This window comes from Mustelus asterias, chromosome 25 (genome assembly GCF_964213995.1).
Source record: "Mustelus asterias chromosome 25, sMusAst1.hap1.1, whole genome shotgun sequence".
Taxonomy (NCBI): Eukaryota; Metazoa; Chordata; class Chondrichthyes; order Carcharhiniformes; family Triakidae; genus Mustelus; species Mustelus asterias.
Window position 1 is genome coordinate 53,394,805 of NC_135825.1, and position 22,182 is coordinate 53,416,986.

Below are 22,182 nucleotides of genomic sequence, written 5' to 3' on the forward strand. Positions count from 1 at the left end.
AGGCCATTCGGCCCATCGAGTTTGCACCGACCACAATCCCACCCGGGCCTTATTTGTGTAACCCCACATGTTTACCCTGCTAATCCCCTGACACGAAGGGGCAACTTAGCATGGCCAATCCACCTAACCCGCGCATCTTTGGACGTGTGGGAGGAAACCAGAGCACCCGGAGGAAACCCACGCAGACATGGGGAGAATGTGCAGACAGTGACTGAGGCCAGAATTGAACACGGGTCCCTAGTGCTGTGAGGCAGCGGTGCTAACCACTGTGCCATCGTGCCACCCTTTCCTTAAAGATAGTTACAATTATGGCATTCCTGAAGTTGGGATGGGGAGTTCTTTCTCCTCAAATCCACAGGATAAGTAGATAAGTTTTGAAGTGAACAGGAGCTCATCAGTTTTGGAGACCTCAGCCTGAATACCGTTCCAGGATCCCATTGGGATCTCCGGCATTGTGCTTGTTCATCGGTTTGGTTCTTTGTTGCGGTTGTTCCATCGATGGTTCACCCAGGAATCCACCACAGAGTACTGGGGAAAGCCTGGAGAGAATCAGCTACTACTGTGCATTCAAAGTTAGTTTGTTAAAAATGTTCTTCAGGGTTGACAGATGGCATTTTCATCCTTAAGAGGAGAGACACCATTCTGTGAGTGAAGGGGATTTTGTCCATTTGACCTTAGTTAGTAGATGGCTTCAAAAGAGCTTTGCGAGTCATTGCAGTCAGTATATTGTTGGATCTCTCGGGCTTCCTCTTTTGGATTTGTCTTTGGGTGATAGCCTTTAGCTGTTGGAATCCTGCTTCCTGGTCTTGCGACCTTGGGTGGTTCTGCCAGAAAGCAAAGGTGGCTCATTGGTGCTATGCAGCAAATCATGTAAGTTTCAGTTGTCCCACATGTGGAGGAAGTGTGTACAACTGCAGCTACTGGTTAACTGCACTTCGGGGCTGGAGCTGAGGGTGGATTCACCATGGAGAATCCGCAATGCTGAGCAAGTCCTGGATAGCACGTTCAGTGAGGTGGCCACACCACAGGTGAAGATTGAATGGGCAGAAAGGGCATGGGTGGCCACCAGGCAGAGCAGAGGAAGGCAGGTAGTGCAGGAGCCCCCTGTGGCCATCCCCCTTTCTATCAGATAAACTATTCTGGATACTGTTGGGAAGATGACTGTGGAGGGGAAAGCAGTGGCATAGGTGGGTCTGCAGTACAGAGAGGAGGAGGAAGAACGGCAGGGATATAGTGGTGGCAGACTCAATTGTAAAGGTAACAGACGGGTGTTTTTGAGGCCTCGAGACTCCAGGATGATGTGTTGTTTCCATCGTGCCAGGGTCAGGGACGTCACTGATACTAACGATATAGGTAGAAAAAGGAATGAGGTCCTGTAAGCAGAATTCAGGAAGCTGGGAAGTAGATTTAAAAAAATAGAAGGCCCATTATAATCCTTAGATTACTTCCAGCGCTATGTGACAGTGACTTTGGAAATAGGAGCTTAGTCCCGATCGATGCGTGGCTGGAGAGATGGTGCTGCAGAGAGGGATTTAGTTTTCTGGGAATTTTGGGACCGTATTTGGAGAAGGTGGCACCTGTACAAGACGGCTGGGTCGAACCTGAACCGAAATGGGACCAGTGTCCTTGCAGGGAGGTTTGCTAAGACCGTAAGACATAGGAGCAGAATTAGGCCACTCGGCCCATCGAGTCTGCTCCGCCATTCAATCATGGCTGATATTTTTCTCATCCCCATTCTCCTGCCTTTTCCCCATAACTCCTGATCCCCTTATTAATCAAGAATCTATCTCTGTCTTAAAGACACTCCAATGACCTGGCCTCCATAATCTTCTGTGGCAAAGAGTTCCACAGATTCACCACTCTCTGGCTGAAGAAATTCCTCCTCATCTCTGTTTTAAAGGACCGTCCCTTTAGCCTGAGGTTGTGCTCTCTGGTTCTAGTTTTTCCTACTTGTGGAAACATCCGCTCCACGTCCACTCTATCCACGCCTCACAGTATCCTGTAAGTTTCAATAAGATCCCCCCCGTCATCTTTCTAAACTCCGAGTACAGACCCAGAGTCCTCAACCGTTCCTCATACAACAAGCTCTTCATTCCAGGGATCATTTTGTGAACCTCCTTCAAGTAAGAAGTCTCACAACACCAGGTTAAAGTCCAACAGGTTTATTTGGTAGCAAAAGCCACTAGCTTTCAGAGCACTGCTCCTTCATCAGGTGAGTGGGATTTCAGTTCACAAACAGGGCATATAAAGACACAAACTCAATTTACAAGATAATGGTTGGAATGCGAGTCTTAACAGGTAATCAAGTCTTAAAGGTACAGACAATGTGAGTGGAGAGAGGGTTAAGCACAGGTTAAAGAGATGTGTATTGTCTCCAGCCAGGACAGTTAGTGAGATTTTGCAAGCCCAGGCAAGTCGTGGGGGTTACAGATAGTGTGACATGAACCCAAGATCCTGGTTGAGGCCGTCCTCATGTGTGCAGAACTTGGCTATCAGTCTCTGCTCAGCGACTCTGCGTTGTCGTGTGTCGTGAAGGTCGCCTTGGAGAACGCTTACCCAAAGATCAGAGGCCGAATGCCTGTGACCGCTGAAGTGTTCCCCAACAGGAAGAGAACACTCTTGTCTGGTGATTGTCGAGCGGTGTTCATTCATCCGTTGTCGTAGCGTCTGCATGGTCTCCCCAGTGTACCATGCCTCGGGACATCCTTTCCTGCAGCGTATCAGGTAGACAACGTTGGCCGAGTTGCAAGTGTATTACCATGTACCTGGTTGTGGTGAACCATCATTGGTTCCCACTGGATAGTACTGAGCCAGGGCTGGCCAGTACTACAAGGATGTATATAGGTTACTGTGGGATTGTACTAATGTTGCTGTTGGGTTAGGGTGGGGTTGTTACACCTGTGTTTGTTACTGTTGTGGCACATCCCAGTCGGGCTCCGCCTCCTGGGAGAGGTATAAGAGTCCCTGCTCTGACGGGACCCCTTCAGTCTGGGATAGTGTGTTAAAGTTCTGATAGCTCCATTGTTAGTTAATAAATGCCTTCTTTTACTGAAGCTTCGAGCCTCGTGTCCAAATTGATGTGCATCAATTTTATTAACTAAAATTAAACTCTCGACGGAAGAAAAAAAAAAGAAAGGAGAGTATGGAGCAAATCCTCAAGCCAGAACGTCTGACGCTAGATCCACGTGCGGTGGGCGCTTCTAACACCTTCGACCACTGGCTGAAGTGTCGCGAAGATTACCTAGCAGCCTCCGCAGCGGTCACCACAGATGATGACACTCCGGGTCCTCCATGCGAGGGTAAGCGACACAGTCTACCTCGCGATCCGTGTGGCCACCACTTACCCTAGGGCCCTCGAGCTTCTAAAGAAGCGCTATACGAAACCTCCTAACGAGATCCACGCTCATTACCTCCTCGCTACACGACATCAGCAGTCGGGCGAAACCATGGAGCACTACGCCAATGAGCTCTTACAGCTAGCCAGGGGCTGTGACTGCAAAGCTGTGTCGGCTGAGCAGAGCATGTACGACCTCGCCCGAGATGCGTTTGTGGCCGGGGTCGGGTCTTCATACATCCGTCTCAAACTGCTAGAAAAGGGTAATCTCAACCTTACCCAGGCCATCGAATTAGCTGAAATGCTCGAGTCGGCTTCGAAGAGCTTAGTCTTATACCCAGAGGACCACGTGGAGACAACGTGGCAGGAGCAGTCGCAAATCCCTCCTCGCCCCTCGGGCTCGAAGTGCTGTGTTATGGCGTGCTCCCATTTGGGCCAGACGATGGCTGCAGCCCCATGCGGCCCGCGGTGCTATTTCTGCGGAGGAGCAAGATGTATAAAATTATTATGAGGGGCATAGACCAGAAGAAACATTTCCCCTTGGTGGAAGGATCAATGACCAGGGTGCATAGATTTAAGATATTTAATTTAAGAGATTTAAAGGAAATAATAGAATCATAGAAACCCGACAGTGCAGAAGGAGGCCATTCGGCCCATCGAGTCTGCACCAACAACAATCCCACCCAGACCCTATCCTGGTAGCCCCACATATTTACCCTGCTAATCCCTCTAACCTATGCATCCTGGGATACTAAGGGGCAATTTAGCATGGCCAATGCATTTAACCTGCACATCTTTGGACTGAGAGGGGAAACCGGAGCACCCGGAGGAAACCCACGCAGATACGGGGAGAATGTGCAAACTCCACACAGACAGTGACCCAAACCGGGAATCGAACCCAGGTCCCTGGAGCTGTGAGGCAGCAGTGCTAACCACTGTGCCACCGTGCTGCCCCAGTGTGAGGAAAAACTTTTTCACCCTAAGGGTGGTAGGAGTTTAGAACTTTCAACCTTAAAAGGTACTCGAGGCAGAGACCCTCATAATGTTTAAGAAGTATTTAGATGTGCACTTGTGGTGCCAAGGCATGCAAGGCTATGGGCCAAGTTCTGGAAAATGGGATTAGAATAGTTAAGTGACTGGCGCAGATACGATGGGCTGAAGGGTCTTTTCTGTGCTGTAGACCTCTATAACTCTGACTCAATTTAGTTCCAGGAGCTCAAATATTTTAGCAGCATTTTTGTTGAACCAGTCCAGGTGAGAATAATGCTCAAACCCACTGCTCTGGGCTTGGGAATCTAGTATAGCTGGCTTTATTTGATAGACGGAGTGTGTAGGTTGTTGCTAAGGGAGAGCTTGTACTCAGTTGCCCACGGAGCCTGAGTCTTCATGCAAATTGCCAGTCTTTTTGTGAAGGTAGATATTGGCTTGAAGGCCTGAGACATCAGGGCACTCGTGCTAAAGCTGGACCTCTCTGGTCTCTCTCCAGTGTGTTTATCTACACTGGTGGAGAACATCCATGAATGGTGTAATGGTGCTCCCTCCGCAGTCTCCTCTGAGTCTTCCTCCTCCCCTTACACCAGCTCCTGTAACGTGCTTCGAGGTCCTGTGGGAGATGAATAATGGGGACAGAATTCGAAGTCATCATTGAGCAAATGCACCAATTCAGTTAGTGACAGCACATCAAGCTTCATTGCCTGTTCTGTGCCATATGGCAGAGTGATATATAATTCTGTCACCAGGTATGTAGGAGACTCCCATCTCTCCAGCACCAAGTGCCAAGCTATTTTGACTCCTTGGCCATCTCCTCTGCATTGGTCGTGATGACTTATTGGAGGGCCATCCCCCGGTTTTCTGCCTGTCTCTGGGGTATTTTACACTCTTTATCTGCAAGGAGGGAAAGCTGAGAGGGTGATAGTCACCCTCCACAAATATCGTCATTTGGAGAGGGATGGACGTGCCATGTCTCAAAACTGAGACTTGTCAGTTTTGGTTGCTCGGATGGGGATATGAGGAGATGCCCCAAGAAAAAGAATGGATGGAGCTTCAAGATCTATTGGGTTAATGAGTGCTGTACAGAAGAATTCAGAGTATGGGGGTCAACAGTATAAAATGGGATGTGTCTCTCCTGCCTAAAGAGATCATTGACCTTCCATTATTAGCTTCAAGACACCGGATTCTGGCTGCTCACTTAAGCTATTTCCAACCACGCCTGTTTTGTTTAAGAGGCTGGCCCCTCTTTCCATCTGCAGGGATCATCATCTTTTCCAAAAATATTATTTATTCATAAAATTGATCTAGTACAATACATGACCATTACATAACATTACACAGGGTGCAAACCAAACCTGTTTTTGTCCAATGCTGTATGTTACTTCCTACATTTGAATTATAGTTGATATTTACAAGATGCATTGCATGTCAAACATACAGCCGGAGGGTTATATTCCGTTTGCAGCCCATTGGTGTGCAGTGGCTGAAAGACCTTTAGACTGTGGCGTTTCTCCATTTTGTCTCTGCAGCACCTGCCCAAGCCTTGGTGTGCCCCTCCATCGTATAGTCCTGGACCTTGGAATGTGCCAGTCTGCAACACCTGGTCAGGGACAACTCTGCACTGGAAGACTAAAAGGTTTTGAACAGACCAAAGAGTCTCCTTCACCGAGTTGCTGGTCCTTCAGTCGCAGTTTTTTTAAAAATTCCTTCATGGGCTGTAGGTGTTGCTGGCTGGGCTAGCATTTATTACCATCCCTATTTCCGAGGGCATCCGAGTCAACCACATTGATGTTTATCTCAGTACATTTCCCTGGGAACTGTCCATAGTGTGGAGATGCCGGTGTTGGACTGGGGTAAACACAGTAAGAAGTCTCACAACACCAGGTTAAAGTCCAACAGATTTATTTGGTAGCAAATACCATAAGCTTTCGGAGCACTGCTCCTTCCCGAAAGCTTATGGTATTTGCTACCAAATAAATCTGTTGGACTTTAACCTGGTGTTGTGAGACTTCTTACTGTGTAACTGCCCATAGAGCAGAGTCCTGAAGCATAGAGTTGTTTGGGATGAACTTTGTCAAAAAACCGCTGCGTCTCTTTCCAGACCTTTGTAAAGGCGCGTTCCAGAAGGAGGCGGGTGACAATCCCTTCAAAAGTATTTCTGTGAAGGGCAGGTACACAGTGTGGCAATGTGGCCAGACCAGTCCTTTCCAAATCCTGGGACAGAGAGAACCACAGCAGGAGGTGTCACTTGATGTTTGCATAACAAGGCTCAATGCAAAGCTTGATGCAGCTGCACACACAGTTGGCCATCAGGGTGAGGGTGGTGTTGGGTAAGTTCCCTGTCCCCCTTGTCTATGTATTTACCCCGCTAATTCCCCCCTATCTTTGCGCACCAAAGGGAAATTTAGCACAACCAATCCACCTAACCTGCACACCTTTGAAATATGGGAGGAAACCGGAGCACCCGGAGGAAACCCACGCAGACACAGGGAGAACATGCAGACTCCACACAGACAGTCACCCAAGGCTGGAATTGAACCCGGGTCCCTGGCGCTGTGAGGCAGCAGTACTAAGCACTGTGCCACCCTAATTGCAAATCAGGAGCCCATTTTAAAACCAGTCCAATTTGCTTTTCCACAAGGGATTGCTGATTCATTTTGCACTTTCACCAAAGACTAATTCCACTCCCATGTGTCTTGAAGGAAGCTGTTCTGAGAAGCAAGGTGACTCACGAGCTTCACCTCTTGGACCTGTGTTCAAATCCAAGCCAGATTGATGGGATTTACCACTTCTCAGATTCTAAGAGCTTGTTTGTAATGAGTTTTAACAGTGTCCTTCATGTCCCTAGTGAGTTTGGTTACAGAACTGGTAACTTGACAGGAGGATGGGACCAAAGCAGTAGAGAGACAGAAGAGAAGTTGAGGACAACGTGGAGGTTAAAGAAAGCACGTTAAATAGTACAGGCAGTGTCAGTCATCCTAGTACTAGACAGACCAGGCAAAGACAGGGCAGAGAGCAAGGGAAGTCCAGATTAAACTGCATTTATTTTAATGCAAGAGGGCTGATGGGCAAAGCAGATGAAGTTGGCATGGATGGGTACATGGGACTGGGATATTATAGCTATTACTGAAACATGGCTAAGGGAAGGCCAGGACTTGCAGCTCAATGTTCCAGGGTACAGATGCTATAGGAAAGATAGAACAGGAGGTAAGAGAGGAGGGGGAGTTGCGTTTTTGATTGGGGAGAAGGGGATGCACTTCATCAGGCCCCAGGGATTTATCTACTTTGATGCGCTTTAAAACTTCCAGCACCACCTCTAATATGTACACTCCTCAGACATCACTATTTATTTCCCTAACATCCATGCCTTTCTCAACAGTAAATACCAATGAGAACTATTCATTTAGGATCTCTTGTGGATCCACATATAGATGAGCTTGTTGATCCTTAAGAGGCCCTACTCTTCCCCCTAGTTACTCTTTTGGCCTTTGTGTACTCGTAGAAGCTCTTTGGATTCTCCGAGGGTTTCCCCACCATATGGGTAGAACTGAGAAATAAGAAAGAGGAGGTCACTTTGATAGGATTGTACTACAGGTCCCCAAATAGTCGGTGGGAAATTGAGGAGCAAATATGTAAGGACATTACAGGTAGCTCCAAGAAAAATAATGGTGGTAATAGTAGGGATTTTAACTTTCCCAACATTGATTGGGACAACCATAGTATTAGAGGCTTGGATGGAGAGAAATTTGTTGAGTGTATTCAGAAGGAATTTCTCATTCAGTATGTGGATGGCCCAGCTAGAGAGGGGCAAAACCGGACCTCCTCTTGGGAAATAAGGAAGGGCAGATTAGTGAGGGATCACTTTGGGACCAGCGACCATAATTCCATTAGTTTTAAGATAGCTATGGAGAATGATAGGTCTGGCCCAAAAGTTAAAATTCTAAATTGGGGCAAGGCCAATTTTGATGGTATTAGACAGGAAATTTCAAAAGTTGATTGGGGGAGTCTCTGGGAAGGCAAAGGGACATCTGGTAAGATGGAGGCTTTCAAAGTGTGAACCAGGGTTCAGGGCAAGTACATTCCTCTTAGAATGAAGGGCAAGGCTGGTAGAAGTAGGGAACCTGGATGACTCGGGATATTGAGGCCCTGTCAAGACGAAGAAGGGGGCATCTGACATGTATAGACAGCTGGGATCAAATGGATCCCTTGAAAAGTATCGAGGGGGTCGGAGTAGAGTTGAGAGAGAAATCAGGAGGGCAAAAAGGGGACATGAGATTGTTTTGGCAGATAAGGCAAAGGAGAATCCAAAGAGCTTCTACGAATACATAAAGGGCAAAAGAGTAACTAGGGAGAGAGTAGGGCTTCTTAAGGATCAACAAGGTCATCAATGTGCGGATCCATAAGAGGTGGGTGAGATCCTAAGCTAATATTTCTCATCGGTATTTACTGTTGATAAAGGCATGGATGTTAGGGAAATAAATAGTGATGTCTTGAGGCGTGTACATATTACAGAGAAGGAGATGCTGGAAGTCTTAAAGTGCATCAAGGTAGATAAATCCCCGGAACCTGATGAAGCGTATCCCAGGACGTCGTGGGAGGCTAGGGAGGAAATTGCGGATCCCTTAGCAGAGATATTTGATTCATGGACAGCCACAGGTGAGATGCCTGAAGATTTGAGGATGGCAAATGTTATGCCTTTGTTCAAGAAGGCTGCAGGGAAAAGCCTGGGAACTACAGGCCGGTGAGCCTAATGTCTGAACTGGATAAGTTGTCAGAAGGTATTCTGTCTACATAGACTTTAGCAAGGCCTTTGACAAGGTACCACACGGTAGGTTGTTGCATAAGGTTAAATCTCTTGGGATCCAGGGTGAGGTAGCCAATTGGATACAAAATTGGTTGACAACAGAAGACAGAGGGTGGTTGCAGAGGGTTGTTTTTCAAACTGGAGACCTGTGACCAGCGGTGTGCCTCAGGGATCAGTGGGAGGATGAGAATTTAGGAGATTTGGATGAGAATTTAGGAGGCATGGTTAGCAAGTTTGCAGATGGCACCAAGATTGGTGGCATAGTGGACAGTGAAGAAGGTTATCTAGGATTGCATCGTGATCAATTGGGCCAGTGGGCTGATGAATGGCAGATGGAGTTTAATTTGGATAAATGCGAGGTGATGCATTTTGTTAGATTGAACCAGGGCAGGACTTACTCAGTAAGTGGTAGGGCGTTGGGGAGAGTTACAGAACAAAGAGATCTAGGGGTACATGTTCATAGCTCCTTGAAAGTGGAGTCATAGTGGACAGGGTGGTGAAGAAGGCATTCGGCATTCTTGGATTCCTAGGTCAGAACATTGAATGCAGGAGTTGGAACGTCTTGTTGAAGTTGTACAAGACATTGGTAAGGCCACACTTGGAATACTGTGTACAGTTCTGGTCACCCTATTATAGAAAGGATATTATTAAACTAGAAAGAGTGCAGAAAAGTTTTACTAGGATGCTACCTGGACTTGATGGATTGAGTTATAAGGAGAAGATGTATAGACTGGGACTTTTTTCCCTGGTGCGTAGGAGACTTCAGGGTGATCCTAGAGGTCTATAAAATAATGAGGGGCATAGATCAGCTAGATGGTCAATATCTTTTCCCAGAGGTAGGGGAGTCTAAAACTAGAGGGCATAGGTTTAAAGTGAGAGGGGAGAGATACAAAATGGTCCAGAGGAGCAATTTTTTCACACAGGTTGGTGAGTGTCTGGAACGAGCTGCCAGAGGTAGTGGTAGAAGTGGGTACAATTTTATTTTTTAAAAAGCATTTAGACAGTTACATGGGTAAGATGGGTATAGAGGGATATAGGCCAAACGCAGGCAATTGGGACTAGCTTGGTGATAAAAACTGGGCGGCGTTTCCATGCTGTAAACCTCTATGACTTGATAACTTCACTCCGGCAAAAGAAGGTATTGAAAAGTAGAACAATTTGAGCTTCTCTGGATATAGTATTTGTAGAACCACCAGAAAAATGTGACAGAGGAGGGAGAGGTCACAGCTGTCCAGTACTGTAAGAAAGGTTAAAAAACATTACATCATCTAATGGAGTATGAACATCTTTGTGCAAGAAACTTGTCAAATGCTTTAGAAATGTCAAATGAAAAATGATTTTTCAAAGCCTTCGAGAGCGGTAATTAAAAGTAGAGGATAGCTGTGTTCAACCATACTGGATTAAACCAGAATATTGAAGATGATGAAAGGTTTTGAGTTCGCAACTTTCCTACCTGAACTACTGGAGTCTTTCTGAAATGGCTTCTTTTATTCATGATGTGCGATATAACACACGAGAGGCTGGATGTACTCGGGAAATAAAGGCTTTATTGCCAACAATAACAGAGCTACTATATACAGTATACGACTCCAGACTAAAGGGTCACCAGGCAGAGCAGTGACCTTTATACCTCTCCCAGGAGGCGGAGCCGACTGGGGTGTACCATAACAACTATATTAACAGGTAGAACAGCCCAACCCTAACCCCAACAGTAACATATCTACAGACTCATAGTACTGGCCAGACCATGGCTCAGCACTACCTAGTGGGAACCAACAATGGTTCACCACAATTCATTCATGGGATGTCAGCTTCGCAGGTGGCTCCAGCATTTTGCTACCAACCCCAATTGCCCTTGAATTGAGTGGCTCACTAGGCAGTTTCAGAGGGCAGTTAAGAGTCAACCACATTGCTGTTGGTCTGGAGTCACATGTAGGACTGACCAGTTAAGGACGGCGGATTTCCTTCCCTAAAGGACATTAGTGAACCTGATGGGTTTTTCCCAACAATCAACAATGGTTTCATGGGCATCATTGGACTTGAGTTCAGATTTTTATTGAATTCAAATTTCACCATCTACCATGGTGGGATTCAGACACAGGTCCCAGAGAATGTGCCTGGGTCTCGAGATAACTGCTTCAATGACAATACCACTACCCCATTGTCTCTCCTGGATCTTGTGAATCTTGAAAAAGGGCTACTTCATAGAATCCCTGCAGTGCAGAAGAAGCCATTCGGCCCATCGAGTCTGCACTGATTCTCTGACAGAGTGTTTTACCAGGGCCCCTTCCCTGCCCTATCCCTGTAAATCCCACACATTTGCCATGGCTAATCCATCTAACCGACATATCTTTGGACTGTGGGAGGAAACCAGAGCACCCAGAGGAAACCCACGGAGAACGTGCAAACTCACACACAGTCGCTCAAGGTTGGAATTGAACCCAGGTCCCTGGAGCAGTGAGGCAGCAATGCTTGCCACTGTGCAAAGCTAGTTGGATAGATGAGAAGGAAAGGTTGACTGGAAGGAAGGTTAGAAAGATTGCGCATGATAGATGTGACAAAAGGAATACCATCTGGACCAAGGCTGCTACTGTGGGACGTTTTTAGGTGAAGATTCTTAGATTATTATTGCTCTAATACATTTCCAATTTGTTAATGCAAGGTTTTGTCTGACAAATGTTAACCTTTGAAAGATGCAGCGCTCTTGAAAATGAGGAACATTGAATTCTGTGACCATTCGTCTCGTGTATAATTAACCCTAATTGTTTTGCAGTTAATGTGTAATTAGTCACCTAATACAAAAACCTGAAAGTGTTTCATTTGATCAATTAATGTGACTAACAGCCTTTAAATCCCGAAGAAGACATTGAATATATATGTTTCATATATATCTCAACAATGGGAATTATCATTTAACATCCAGCATGCTGTGGAATCAACATGTTACAATGGGTAAAGGATTTTATTGTACTTAAATGACAGCCTGTCAAAGATTAGTAGATAGGTAATTAAACATATGTGACAGACGAAGAGATTCTAAATTCAGTGTGTCTGAGCATGGGTGATAAATGGAAAGTATTTAAACTGCTCGTGTTGCAGCACCAAAATGCAGCTAAATGTTTCCGGTAACAGGTTTATTACGATGAGAGTGAAAAGGCAACACCTTGCTTTGTCATGGTATCTGCTGACTAAATCGCTTCTTGGCCTTTTGGCTAAGATCAAGTGTAGTATGGTCGGCAGCCCATGGTCGGCCGCACTTGGTCGAGGTCATTGGGTTGCGCTGAAGCTTCATATGTTTCATATGAAGCAATTTTTTAAAGTGGCATCTCGGCCTTTTGGCTAAGATGCAAATGAGCTCAAGTCTTGGAGGAGGAACCTCCCCCTTCTCCAATCAGCTTGGCTCATGTAGATCAGGCCCAGGACAGGGTGGTTTGGTCGCTCGCCCTGTCTTGTCAGCCTGGATCTGAAATGTCTCAACTTGTTGAGACTCTGAATTGGATTTGATTTGATTGAATTGGAAAAGTATAAAAAAAAATCTGCTGACTAAAGGTTGGAGGGATGTGTTATCATTGAAATAAGACTTGCAATATCGGTTGTAAGGCTTGTAGAAAAGAGTGAATCAGTGATGGGGTTTCTTCATGTACGCTGTTACTAGTTATGGGAGCCCCTTTTATCAGCAATATTCAAAAGGGGCAAGAGAGATAAAGAGAAAGTATTATTTAAAATAGAGAGAGAAAAGCAGAGAGGGAAACAGTCTTTTGTTAATGTTGCAAAAGAGGAAAGTGTTTCTTTACGAAGACATGTTTCAGCCATTGCTTCTTGGAGTAGATCAGATAAATGTTCGGAGACTTGTTCACTACACACTCTTATGCTGCTCATGCAGTGTGTGCTGATCCAGTGGCTCATACCTGGATCAATAGACACCAAAGACATGAGATTACATGGATCTGTGTTTCTTTTTTTCCCAATTGATATACTCAATGAGATATGTTTTGGAAGTACACTGGAGAAGAGTATGCGGTGGAAAGTACAATTCAAGCCAAGGAAAAACTCCGCTTCAAAACGTGGCAATGTAAAATGATTTTTCACATTTCCAGAGCAGAGATCCAAGAGGTGTGTAACACTGTAAAAAGATTACTCATTGGTGATCTTTCTCAAAATCATACTGGATTAAACTTTAAAAGCATGATCCGCATCATCCCTGCTTCCCACCCATACCCTCCCTTCTGCCCTATCCTGTAACCCTGTGCACTTACCTTGACTAATCCACCTAACCTACACATCTTTGGACTCCAAGGGGCAATTTAGCACAGCCTTGAGTTAAAACTTTCCTGATTGGCACAATGGTTTTTTTCTGAAAGTGGTTTGCGAATCTTTAGGTTGCAAAAAGGGCTAGTTGGATTGGTAAGATGGAGAGGCTGACTTTAAGAAAGATAGGTGTGGTGTTTAAGATACAAGGAATCCCATTACGACCAAGGCTAGTGTAAACTACTCTAGTAGGACGTGTTTAGTGTGAGATTGTTAAATAATTTGTATTCTATTAAGCATCTATTTTGAACATGAAGGTTTTTTTTGTAAGGCGAATTTTAATTGGTGTTTAATGGGACATCGAGGTCGGCACTACATGTGTTCTGATACTGTTGTGGTTTTTTGATGGCACTCATTTTTAATGCAGCATATTAACTAGTGTTCTAAAAACATTATCTGATCATTATTAATTTACTATTGGGGGGTTGCTGTGTGTAAGTTGGCCGGCATTTTTATTTATTTGTGGGAAGTAAGTGTTGCTGGCAAGGCCAGAATTTATTGGCCAATTGCTCTAGCGAAGGTTGTTATGGGCAACCGTTTAAACAGCTGCAATCAATGTGCATCTCTGCACATAGTGCTGTTAGATTGGGAGTTTCAGAATTTTGACCCGGTGACACAGAAGGAACAGCAATATGTTTCTAAGTGTGGGTGGCGTGTGGTTTGAACAGGGGCTTGCGGTTGCTGCGTTCCAATTTGCTTGCTGCCCTTGTTGTTCTTCACTCTCGCCCCAATCCCTAATCTTTGCTCAAAATGATTAAAGAAGGCATTTTCAATATAAAAAGGATTTCGAGTGATCCAGAGGCAATAGCAGAGTTGGGAATGTGTGTGCCAGTTAAACCTGGAAAAACATCTTTTTGCATTCCAGCCAGTATAATGCAGTAACAGTGTATGGTTACTGCCCAAGATTTCACACCAAGTTGCACAATCAGTTTGGCAATTAAGTCTCAATTATACTAGTTTGTGACATATAACTGCTATGTAACTTGAAAGGAGAGAATGGTGGAATGACATTGTCACTGGGTTAGTAATCTAGAGGCCCACACTAATGCTCTGGGTTCAGCGTTTCAAATCCCACCATGACCTTTGGTAGTATCTAGATTGAATTAATTAATTAAAAACTCAATTAACAATTCTAGAATTGAAACCTAGGCCGTGATTCTCCCATTGCGACCTGCAACTTTTCTGGTGGGTTGGGGTGGGAGATGTGGGTCTGCGGCCTTGAATAGGGATTTGCGCATCCGCTGGGAACGCATATCATCTCCCAGAGCCGGAGAACAGTCGCCGGTCAGACCACGCTGGAAACTGGCGGGAAGGCAGGTAAGTCATTTAATTCTTTTATTAAAATGTATTTTAAATATGTTTATCAGTTCATTATCGGGAACTTTCCGGTCCCGATTGAATCTCCCACCCTGCCAGAAGTACTTCATTCCAGCCGGGTTCAGACTAACTCCCCATGTTCGGGAAACTAGCGGGAGATCCCGCCGGAATGAAGTAATCGGGGCATCCCAGAGGGTCAGGTGGCTGGGGGTGGTACTCCTGGGCATGGGCACCCTGGCACTGCCCAAGAGGCAATGCACCCATCCCCAGGGGCACCTTGGCACTGCTCATCGGGCATTGGGCAGTGCCAAGGGGGCGGGGCACATCTTCTGGAGGAATAAATAAAACTGAACCTTTAGAAATATCACCATCATCCCACAGAGGCAGTAACCCTGGCAGCTTGGAACTATTGTGGGTAGGGCCTAGGGATGATCGGTGGGGGGTCCCGCTGCCACTCGGCAGGCAGGATCGGTCTGGGATGGAGGAAGGGCAGCGATTGGCGGAGGGGGGGGGCTGTCTCCCGGGGGAGGGGGTCTACCCCCGGGGTGAGGGGGGTGGGGGGATCGCCACTGCTGGGGCTGGGGAGGGAGGAGGAGGTCTGGTGTGCATCGGGACAGGAGGGGAGGAAGAGGGAGGGATCAGGGCTGGCCTGGGAATTGCTGTAGGGGTCGCGATCAGGCCATGGGGGAGGCTGGAGCGGCAGCATTGCGGGGATCCCAGGCTGGCCAACAAACGGGGAGACTGACAGATCGGGGCCACTGCGCATACGCAGAGTTCCAGAACTGTCAAACTCTGGCGTGAATAGGCCCCGCCCCCTGGGTTTTTAATGATATTCACGACTGGGACCTCTGCAGTGCACAGAGCGTGGAGATTCAGGTGAGAAGCTGAACTGAAAAATCAGTTGGGATTTAGAACAATCTTCCCGCCAATTCAGCACTTTTGGGAGAATCGCCCCCCTAGTCTCAGCAGCGACCATGAAACGATCATCGCTTGCTAGAAAAAACCCATCTGTACATTTTTATGGAAGCAAATCTGCCATCTTTATCTGGCTGGGCCTTCATATGACACAGTAAGAAGTCTCTCAACACCAGGTTAAAGTCCAACAGGTTTATTTGGTAGCAAAAGCCGCTAGCTTTCGGAGCGCTGCTCCTTCATCAGGTGAGTGGGATTTCAGTTCACATGACCTTCATATGACCTCAGAGCAGCAGCAATGTGATTGACTCTTCACTGCTCACCAGGACAATTTGGGATGGAGGACAGATGATGGGCTTGCCAGCAACAGGCACATCTTCTGGAGGAATAAATAATACTGAACCTTTAGAAATATCACCATCATCCCACAGAGGCAGTAACCCTGGCAGCTTGGAACTTCTGTTCCCAATCTAGCTTAGCAGGGATTCCTCGAAGCTTGTACCAACAGCAACTTTGGAAATGTAATAGTGGATGGGGAACGGAAAAAATAACAATACTGGCCCAACTGCTCCTCAAATGATGACTTCTTAGCAGTGAGCCAGTTAATTCTACCATATGCAATTTAACGTATGTTATATCCAAACAACACTGCATGTAGGACCGGCTAAATCTTCTCACATTCAACGCAAATTTATTTTTTCTTAACTCTTTATTTCCTCCCCTACAAAAAAAGTTCCCAAAAGAGCTCTATTTCACCAAGCTGGAACTATCTTTAGATATTAATTTGTCCTATACCATGTGTTCACCCTTCATAACCGAAAATAGTGCAGAAGGCTTAAAGGATGCATTTTAGGCTTGCATTGGCCTGTATAAATAGAAATGAGGAATCCAGTTTGGTAAATCCAGATAGTCGCTGTCTGGAACACCTGTTTCAAAACCATCTGCCGGGCCTGACATCAAGCTCCAAACATTGGACCGCAGGAGGAGGCGATTCAGCAGAATTTGCCTGTCGCTTCTTGACCGAGCTATACGTTTAGTCCCACTCCCTTGCTTTTTCTCCAGAGGGTTTCAGTTTTCACCCTACCAAACTTTACCCATTTCCTTTTGTAAGTCTACCATCGAATCTGCTTCCAGTCCCCTTTCAGCTAACGCAGAGCAGATTCTAATCATCATGCCTTATTGACAGAATGATGTTGAAAGAGCGGTGATACTTGCACACAAAATTCTGACTGCGTACTGATCCACCTTGTGGTGAACCATCGTTGGTTCACCACTGGGGTTTGTTACCATGTTACTGTTGGGCTAGGGTGTTATTACTGTGGGGGTTGTACTATGTTGTTGGGTTAGGGTGTTTACCTGTTATAAGTGTTATCATGGCACATTCCAGTGGGGTCCCGCCTCCGGTGGCAGGGTATAAGACCCCCTGCTCCGGCAGGACCCCTTCAGTCTGAACTGGTGTATTCGTGTTAGTAGTTCCATTGTTACTGTATTAAAGCCTTCAATACCAAAGCCTTGATTCCATGTGCTCATTGACGCGCATCAATTTAATACAGTAAACAGAGAGTATGGAACAGATCCTAAAACCGGATCGTCTGACACTGGACCCACGTGCGGTCGGTGCAGCTAACACATTCGACCATTGGTGGAAGTGCTTTGAGGACTACCTGGCAGCCTCGGTAGCTATCACTACGGACAGTGATAGACTCCAGGTCCTCCACGTGAGGGTAAGCGACACGATTTACCTAGCCATTCGTGCAGCTCCCACTTACCAGGGTGCCGTCGAGCTCCTAAAGAATAGGTACATTACGCCACCCAACGAGATACATGCTCGTTACCTCCTCGCTACACGACGTCGGCAGTCGGGCGAAACCATAGAGGATTATGCCAATGAGCTCCTGCAGCTTGCCAGGGGTTGCGACTGTAAGGACGTCTCCGCCGAGCAGTATATGTACGACCTCGCCCGAGACGCGTTCGTAGCAGGGGTAGGGTCCTCGTACATCAGGCTTAAATTACTAGAAAAGGGGAAACTCAACTTGACCCAGGCAATGGGGATGGCCGTGAGGTTGGAGGCGGCGTCGAAGAGCTTGGCGCTGTACCCCGAGGACCACGTGCAGTCAACGTGGTTGGAGCAAGCTCTGCTCCCTCCTCGCCCCGCGAACCCGCGCTCCCAGATCGATTCGACGACGGCGGCAGCTCCAGGTGGTCAGCGATGCTATTTTTGCGGTGGGGCCAAGCATCCACGGCAACAGTGTCCGGCAAGAACGGCAATCTGCAGCCAGTGCGGTAAAAAAGGCCACTACGGCAAAGTCTGCAGGTCCAAACCTAAAAACGGCAGTGCAGCTTGTAACCCTCCAGAACGGAGACCATCTCTTTCGGCGTCGCAGTACCCACGAGGTCCGACCACGTGCGATCTCAGGACGGCGCCATCGTGGCAGACAGAGGAGGAGGAAGACCACCAGGAGTCGCTGCGCTTGGCGCCCTCGCCCACGTGCGATTCATGGGGGCGGCCATCATGGTCCACGACGACTAGGAGCGACCAGCAGGGGTCCTCAGCATCCACATCGGCAGCATGCAGCAGCGACCAGCAGGGGTCCTCAGCATCCACATCGGCAGCATGCAGTGACGCCCAGGGGCCAACGGTGGCGTCGATCTCTCTGGATCAGACCAGGCATTACAGACTGGAACATTCTATGATGGAGGTAAAGGTTAGTGGCAGAACTGTGAATTGTCTGTTTGACAGTGGGAGCACCGAAAGTTTCATACACCCTGAAACTGCTAAAAGGTGTGGACTCCGGGTTCTCCCTGCCAAACAGACAATTTCCATGGCATCACAGTCCCGGTCTGTACCGATCCAAGGACGATGTATGGTAACTCTTGAGGTACAGGGCACAGTTTACGAGCAATACAGGCTCCTTGTGCTACCTCACCTTTGCGCGCCAATTCTCCTCGGACTAAACTTTATGGTCCACATGAAGAGTGTGATCCTACAGTACGGTGGGCCACTCCCTTCACTGGCAGTAGGGAATCAGCCGCAGCCTCCAAATTGCCCAAAGCGCCCCGCGTGCAATTTATCCACCCTGAAGATCACGACACCATCCCTTTTTAAAAATCTGGTACCTGGCTGCAAGCCCATCGCTACTAAAAGTAGGCGTTACAGCGCTGAGGACCGGATCTTTATTAGATCTGAGGTTCAGCGGCTCCTCAAGGAAGGGATCATACAGGCCAGTGCTAGTCCGTGGAGAGCGCAGGTCGTGGTAGTCAAAAGCGGGAACAAACCTCGGATGGTCATCGACTATAGTCAGACCATTAATAGATACACGCAGCTGGATGCGTATCCTCTCCCGCGCATTTCTGATATGGTCAATCAGATTGCGCAGTACCGAGTGTTTTCTACCATAGACCTTAAGTCCGCCTACCATCAACTCCCCATCCGCCCAGAGGACCGACAATATACGGCCTTTGAGGCGGATGGTCGTCTATACCAATTCCTCAGGGTTCCATTTGGTGTCACCAATGGGGTCTCGGTCTTCCAGCGTGCTATGGACCGAATGGTGGACCAGAACGGGTTGCGGGCTACCTTCCCGTACCTGGATAACGTCACCATCTGCGGCCATGACCAGCAGGACCACGACACGAATCTCCAACACTTTCTGCGCACTGCATCTCGCCTGAATCTGACCTATAACAGGGAGAAGTGTGTATTCCGTACGCGTAGGTTAGACATCCTCGGATACGTGGTGGAAAACGGGGTCATTGGCCCTGATCCAGACCGTATGCGCCCACTCACTGAACTTCCCTTGCCCGCTAGCACGAAAGCACTGAGGAGATGCCTCGGGTTCTTCTCATATTATGCACAGTGGGTCCCCAACTACGCGGACAAAGCTCGTCCGCTCATTAAGTCCACGACCTTCCCACTTACGCCGGAGGCCCAATTGGCCTTCAAGGTTTTGAAGAGCGACATCTCGAAAGCCACGATGCACGCGGTGGATGAATCCATCCCTTTCCAGGTGGAGAGTGATGCATCTGACTTTGCCCTAGCCGCCACACTAAACCAGGCAGGCAGGCCCGTCGCGTTTTTTTCCCGCACCCTTCAAGGCCCAGAGATTCGGCACTCAGCGGTGGAAAAGGAGGCTCAGGCCATTGTGGAGGCAGTCAGACACTGGCGCCATTACCTGGCAGGTAAGCGGTTCACCCTGATCACGGATCAACGATCCGTGGCGTTTATGTTCAGTAACACGCAGAGGGGCAAGATCAAGAACGATAAGATCTTGCGGTGGAGAATTGAGCTCTCCACCTATAATTACGATATTATGTATCGTCCAGGGAAGCTCAATGAGCCCTCGGATGCCCTCTCGCGCGGAACATGCGCCATCATGCAGGAGGACCGCTTGAAGGCTCTCCACAATGATCTGTGTCATCCTGGAGTCACCAGACTCTACCACTTCATCAAAGCCCGCAACCTGCCCTACTCGGTGGAGGATGTCAGGTCAGTAACTAGAAGCTGTCGGATTTGCGCAGAATGCAAACCACACTTTTATCGACCAGACCGGGCACAATTGGTCAAGGCCACTTTGAGAGGCTGAGTGTGGATTTTAAGGGCCCCCTTCCCTCAACGGACCGGAATGTCTATTTTCTCAATATAATAGACGAATATTCCCGGTTTCCGTTTGTTTTCCCCTGTGCGGACACGTCAACTGCCACCGTCATCAAGGTGAACTTTTTACCCTGTTCGGGTACCCCTGCTACATTCATAGCGACAGGGGCTCGTCGTTCATGAGCAACGACTTGAGGCAATTCCTGCTCTCATTCGGGATTGCCTCTAGTAGAACCACGAGCTACAACCCTAGGGGTAACGGACAGGTGGAAAGGGAGAATGCTACAGTCTGGAAGGCTGTCCTACTGGCACTGAAATCCAGGGGCCTTCCAGTCTCCCGTTGGCAGGAGGTCCTTCCAAATGCGCTCCATGCTATCCGCTCCCTCCTGTGTACGGCAACCAATGCTACTCCCCACGAGAGGATGTTCTCATTCCCTCGGAAGTCGTCCTCGGGGACCTCATTGCCAGCCTGGTTGACGTACCCAGGACCCGTCCTTCTGCGGCGCCATGTGAGGGCTCGCAAGTCCGACCCCTTGGTCGAACCGGTCCAACTCCTCCACGCCAACCCTCAGTATGCCTATGTGGCATATCCTGACGGGCGAGAAGACACTGTCTCCATTAGAGACCTGGCGCCCGCAGGGGACGTAGCAACCCCTGTCGCTCCTATTCCCCCAGTCACAAATCCACTACTCCTCATTACTTCCCCAGACGTGGCGCGGTCAGCACCGGGACCAGTGCATAACACTTTTACTCCCATGTACAGCTTGCCTGAGACTCGGAGATCGGCGCCACCATCATCATCACCACCACCACTACCACCAAACGTTCCAGGATCCCCTGCACCATCGCCTCACCAGGGCCGGCCGGCCCGGGAGTCCTTGAGGGGACAGCCAGACGTTACTTTAAGAGAGCCACCACAAGCACCTGCTCCGTTTTCGCAACCGGTGTTGAAGAGATCGGCACCTGCTCCGGTTTCGCAACCGGTGTTGAGGAGATCGCAGCGTCGGTGCGGTCCTCCAGACCGTCTGGACTTGTGAATCCTGTGATTTTTTTTTTTGTTATTGTCTGTTTTTCGTCCACCCCGCCACCTTTTGTTCCTAAAGGAGGGGTGAATGTGGTGAACCATCGTTGGTTCACCACTGGGGTTTGTTACCATGTTACTGTTGGGCTAGGGTGTTATTACTGTGGGGGTTGTACTATGTTGTTGGGTTAGGGTGTTTACCTGTTATAAGTGTTATCATGGCACATTCCAGTGGGGTCCCGCCTCCGGTGGCGAGGTATAAGACCCCCTGCTCCGGCAGGACCCCTTCAGTCTGAACTGGTGTATTCGTGTTAGTAGTTCCATTGTTACTGTATTAAAGCCTTCAATACCAAAGCCTTGATTCCATGTGCTCATTGACGCGCATCACACCTATTGAGTAACAATCCTGAAGACACATGGTTAGCCTCTTGCCCCTTTCAGGCTCACTCAGGCTTTATGCAACGCAGATGTCCAGCATTAGCTGGTCATCTTTCTAATCCTTCCTTACTAAAGGAAAATTTGATTTGATTTTTGATTTGATTTATTATTGTCATGTGTTTTAACACACAGCAAAAAGTATTGTTTCTTGCGCGCTATACAGACAAAGCATACCGTTCATAGAGAAGGAAAGAAGAGAGTGCAGAATGTAGTGTTACAGTCATAGCTAGGGTGGAGAGAAAGATCAACTTAATGCAAGGCAAGTCCATTCAAAAGTCTGACTGCAGCAGGGAAGAAGCTGTTCTTGAGTCGGTTGGTTCGTGACCTCAGACTTTTGTATCTTTTTCCTGACGGAAGAAGGTGGGAGAGAGAATGTCCAGGGTGCGTGGTGTCCTTAAACATGCTGGCTCTTTGCCGAGGCAGCAGGAAGTGTAGACAGAGTCAATGGATGGGAGACTGGTTTG

The 22,182-nt window shown here is 47.7% G+C and overlaps 1 protein-coding gene and 1 pseudogene across 1 annotated transcript in view; both read left to right on the forward strand.

Moving 5' to 3' along the window:
- pacsin1b (protein kinase C and casein kinase substrate in neurons 1b) overlaps window positions 1-22,182 on the forward strand; it is a 263,525-nt gene that overhangs the window by 149,121 nt on the left and 92,222 nt on the right. The gene's annotated exons all lie outside the window — the stretch shown is intronic.
- On the forward strand, window positions 12,321-12,540 carry LOC144479332 (U2 spliceosomal RNA; annotated as a pseudogene).